Here is a 6000-nt window from a genome sequence, read left to right as displayed (position 1 = left end):
TAAGCCTTTTGAATTAGATATACATATAACACAAGAGGGGTTAGGGTGGTTTTTGTGGCAGAGACAAGACCAATTCCGAACACCTGTAGGATTCTGGTCTCAGCTCTGGAAGGGTGCTGAAGTGCTTTATTCTCTAATAGAAAAGCAGTTAGCAGCTGTGTATTCTGCCTTGATAGCCACTGAAGCTATCATAGGAACTGCCAAAGTCCTAGTAAGGATGACATACCCCATAATAGGTTCACTGTGCATGTGGGCAACCAACCCTAAAATGGGCATAGCTCAGACTCCCACTCTGTCTAAATGGGGAGCATATATAGAACAAAGGTGCATAGTATCAACAAGTACTCTGTCCAAAGATTTGCAAATTGTCCTAGGACCAGTAGAGGTTGCATAGAAAACTTTGGCACTACCCTTACCCATGAAGGTGGAGGCTACACCTTTCCATGAGGGACAGAGACCTGTCACAGAGCAAGCTTGGTATACAGATGGCTCTAGCATGGGACTTTCAGCATTGTGGACAGCTATTGCTGTCCAGCCCTTAACAGATACCATGTGGTATGAAAATGGGACAGGGCAAAGCAGTCAATGGGATGAATTGAGAGCAGTATGGATGGTGATAAAAAATGAGCTTGGGACCCCGAGCCTGGGTGAGTGTGCACTGACCAGAGAGGTGCCCCCAGAGAGGCCCAAGAACTGCAGTGACAACACAACCCAAGGCACCTGCATGGGAAAAGGTAGGTGCCACTGCTGGACTCCCATCCCAGTCCAGTCCCCAAGGACCAGAGAGGCCTGAGCTTCCTGCCCACAGGCACTGAGGCAGCCATGCCAAATTGGCAGTCCCAGCAGAATCCTAGCCAGAAAATAGGGTCGAATGAGTGGACTGTGAAATCCCTTGCCACAATGACTAAACACCAAAGGAAAGTTACCAGAAATGTGAAAAATCAAGAAAGTATACCACCAAACGGTAATAACTCTCAAGCTCTAGATGCTATAGAACAAGAAGCCCTTGAAATGACTGACAAGGAATTTCGAGAGATAACTCTAAGGAAACTAAATGACATACAAGAAAATTCAGCTAGACAACATGATGAAATCAGGAAAAGTATACAGGACCTGAAAGAAGAAATGTACAAGGAAATCAATTCCCTGGAAAAGAATGTAATAGAGCTTGCTGAGCTGAAGAATTTATCAACAAAATAAAAAACACACCAGAGAGTTTAACCAGCAGGGTTGCAGAAGCAGAAGAGAGAACTTCTGACCTTGAAGATGGGCTATTTGAAATAACATAGGCAGACAAAAAAAAAAGAAAGAAAGAAAAGAATAAAAACACTGAAGAAAATCTAAGAGAGATATCAGGTAATCTTAATGCTCAAAAATCTGAGTCATGGGTATTCCAGAAGGGGAGGAAAAAGGAGATTGCATTGAAAACATATTCAACAAAATAGCAGCAGAAAACTTCCCAGGTATAGGAAAAGACACAGATCTTCAGATTCAGGAAGCTCAAAGATACCCATACATACTAAACCCAAAAAGGTCTTCTCAAAGACATTTTATAGTCAAATTGGCAAAACTCAAAGACAAAGAGAGAATCTTAAAAGCTGCAAGAGGGAAGCATCAAGTCACCTATAAGGGAGCCCCAATCAGACTAACATCAGACTTTCATCACAAACCCTAAAAGCCAGAAAGGAATAGGATGATGTATTCAAAATACTAAAAAACAGAGACTGCCAGCCAAGAATACTTTACCCAGCAAGGCTATCCTTCAGAAATAAAGGACAAATACTATACTTCTCAGACAAACAAAAACTGTGGGAGTTCACTACCACATGACCACCTTTCAAAGAAATTCTAAGAGAGTACTGGGTTTGGTACCTGAAAAATAACCACAATTGCCATAAAAGCTCAAGAAAAATAAAAACCTACTAGTAAAATTAAAATGCTAACAATGAAGAGAAAAAAAAGTTTATTTATCAACCCAAGAAACCAACAAATACAGAAGACAAACAGTAAATCAGAAAGAAAGGAACAAAAGACAATTAAAACATCCAAGCAAAAATCAATAAAATGCTAGGAGTAAATCAACACTTTTCAATAACAACTCAGTGTAAAATTATTAAATTCCCCACTCAAAAGACACAGAGTGACTGGATTAAAAAGGTGGACCCAACTATATGCTGCCTTCAAGAGACTCATCTCACCTATAAAAACACAAAGACTAAGAGTGAAAGGATGGAAAAAGATACACCATGCAAACAGAAATGAAAAACAAGCCAGAGTATCTATTCTTATATCTGATAAAATAGACTTTAAACCAAAAACCGTAAAAAGAGATAAAGAGGGCCACTAAATAATGATAAAAAGATTTATCCATCAAGAAGACATAATAATCATAAATATATAAACACCCAATGTTGGAGCATCCAGATTTATAAAGCAAACTCTGTTAGACCTAAAGAAGGAGATAGACACTAATACCATAATAGCAGGGGACCTGAACACCCCACTGTCAATATTGGACAGATCATCTAGGCAAAGAATCAGCAGAGAAACACAAGATCTAAACAACACTCTAGACCAATTGGACTTGGCAGATATCTACAGAACATTCCATCCAACAACCTCAGAATATTCATTCTTTTCATCAGCACATGGAACATTCTCCAGGATAGACCACATGTTAGGTCACAAATCAAGTCTCAACAAATTCAAAAAAAATTGGAATTTTACCATGTATTTTTCAGATCACAATGGATTAAAAATAGAGATCAATAACAAACGAAATTCAGGAAACTATATGAGACACATGGAAATTAAACAGCATTCTACCTAACGACATATGAGTCCAAGAAGAAATCAAACAGGAAATCAAAAAATTTATTGAAACTAATAAAAACAATGATACATCATACCAAAACCTGTGGGATACTGCAAAAGCAGTACTAAGGGGGAAATTTACTGCATTAAATGCTTACTTCAGAAGAATGGAAAGATGGCAGGCAAACAACTTAATACTTCACTTTAAAGAACTAGAAAAACAAGAACAATCCAAACCCAAATTTAGCAGATGGAAAGATATCATTAAGATCAGAGGAGAACTTAATGAATAGAAACCCAAAAAATGATACAAAAGATCAATGAATCAAAAAGTTGGTTTTTTGAAAAGATAAATAAAATTGACAAACCATTAGCATGGCTAACTAAAAAAAGGAGAGAAGACCCAAATATAAAAATTAGATATGAAAAAGGTGATATTACAACTGATACGTCAAAAATACAAAAAATCATTAGTGATCCTATAAACAACTATATGCCAACAAATCTGAAAATCTGGAGGAAATGGATAAATTTGTAGACATACACAAATTACCAAAACTGAGCCAAGGAGATGTAGAAAATCTGAACAGACCAATAACAATAAAAGAGATTGAAGCTGTTATCAGAAAACTTCCAACAAAGAAAAGCCAAGGACCAAATGGGTTCACAGCAGAATTCTACCAAACACTCAAAGAGAAATTGACACCAATTCTTTACAAACTATTCCAAAAGATGGAAACAGGCAATTCTTCCAAACTCATTCTATGAAGCAAATATCACCATGATACCCAAACCAGATAAAGATACAACAAAAAAATAAAACTACAGGCCAATATCCTTGATGAATATAGATTCAAAAATCCTCAATAAAATACTAGCTAACAGAATACAGCAACACATATGCAAAATTATAGACCATGATCAAGTGGGATTCATCCCAGGGATGCAAGGTTGGTTCAACATATGCAAATCAATAAATGTGATACACCATATCAACAAAATCAAACACAAGGACCATATGATCATCTCTATAGATGCTGAAAAAGCATTTGACAAAATTCAACACTCTTTCATGATAAAGACTTTCTACAAGTTATGTATAGATGGAAAGTATCTCAACATAATTAAAGCCATATATGACAAACTCACTGCCAATATCATCCTGAATGGGGAAAAGCTGAAAGCTTTTCCTTTAAGAACAGGAACTAGACAAGGATGCCCACTCTCACCACTCCTATTCAAGATAGTGTTGGAAGTACTGGCCAGAGCAATCAGAGAAGAGAATAAAGGGCATTCAGGTTGGAAAAGATAAAGTCAAACTGTCCCTCTTTGCAGATGACATGATCCTATATATTGAACAGCCTAAAGCCTCTACAAAAAACCTGTTAGAGTTGATAGATGATTTCAGCAAAGCTGCGGGATACAAAATCAACACACAAAAATCAGTAGCATTTCTATTCTCCAATGGTGAACATACAGAAAGAGAAATCAAGAAAGCTAACCCATTTACAATAGCCACCAAAAAAATAAAATACTTAGGAATAGAGTTAACCAAGGATGTGAAAAATCTCTACAATGAGAACTACAAACCCCTACTGAGAGAAATTAAAGAGGACAAAAGAAGATGGAAAGATATCCCATGCTCTGGGATGGGGAGAATCAACATTGTGAAAATGTCTGTACTACCCAAAGTGTTACACAAATTCAATGCAAACTCCATCAAAATTACAATGACATTTTTCTCAGAAATGTAAAAACTATCCAAGCATTTATATGTAATAACAGAAGACCACACATAGCCAAAGCAATGCTGAGCAAAAAAAGTAAAGCTGGAGGCATAACACTACCTGACTTTAAACTATACTACAAAGCTATAATAACCAAAACAGCATGGTACTGACATAAAAACAGACACACTGATCAATGGAATAGAATAGAGAATCCAGAAATCAACCCACACACCTACAGCCATCTGATCTTTGACAAAGGCACCAAGCTTTTACACTGGGGAAGAGACTGCCTCTTCAGCAAATCATGCTGTGATAACTGGATATCCATATGCAGGAGAATGAAACTAGACCCATACCTCTCACCATACACCAAAATCAATTCAAAATCAATCAAAATGGATTAATGAACTAAATATACACCATGAAATGATAAAACTTCTTAAAGAAAACATAGAAGAAACACTCCAGTAAGTGGGACTGGGCACAGACTTCATGAATATGACCCCAAAAGCACAGGCATCCAAAGGAAAAATAAACAAATGGGATTCCATCAATCTAAAAACTTCTGCACAGCAAAAGAAACAATTAACAGAGTTAAAAGGCAACCAACAAAGTGGGAGAAAATATTTGCAAAATATACATCTGACAAAGGATTAATAACCAGAATATTCAAGGAACTCAAACTTTGCAACAAAAAAACCCCCAAGTGATCCAATTAAAAAATGGGCAAAGGAGCTAAATAGGCATTTCTCAAAGGAAGATATACGAATGGCCAACAGACACATGAAAAAATGCTCAACATCACTTGGCATTCGGGAAATGCAAATCAAAACTACACTGAGATACCATGTCACTCCAGTTAGGATGGCTAATATCCAAAAGATGTCAATGATAAATGCTGGTGTGGTTGTGGAGAAAAAGGAACTCTCATACATTGTTGGTGGGACTGCAAAATGGTGCAGCTTCTGTGGAAAATTGTATGGAGGTTCCTTAAACAATTACAGATAGATCTACCATATGACCCAGCTATTCCACTGCTGGGAATATACCCCGAGGAATGGAAATCATCAAGTCGAAGGTATACCTGTACTCCAATGTTCATCGCAGCACTATTTACAATAGCCAAGAGTTGGAACCAGCCCAAATGTCCATCATCAGATGAGTGGATATGGAAAATGTGGTATATCTACACAATGGAATCCTACCCTGCTATAAAAAAGAATGAAATATTGCCATTTGCATCAACATGGATGGACCTAGAGAAAATTATGTTAAGTGAAACGAGTCAGGCACAGAAAGAGAAATATCGCATGTTCTCACTTATTTGTAGGAGCTAAAAATAAATAAATACACAAATAAACTGGGGGGGGGGAAGAAGACACAACAATCACAATTCCTTGAAGTTGTTATGACAAGCGAACAGATATGAGGTTATTCAGAGGGGGGAGGTATCAGT

Source organism: Cynocephalus volans, chromosome 1, assembly GCF_027409185.1.
Source record: "Cynocephalus volans isolate mCynVol1 chromosome 1, mCynVol1.pri, whole genome shotgun sequence".
Taxonomy (NCBI): Eukaryota; Metazoa; Chordata; class Mammalia; order Dermoptera; family Cynocephalidae; genus Cynocephalus; species Cynocephalus volans.
This window is presented reverse-complemented; position numbering follows the sequence as displayed.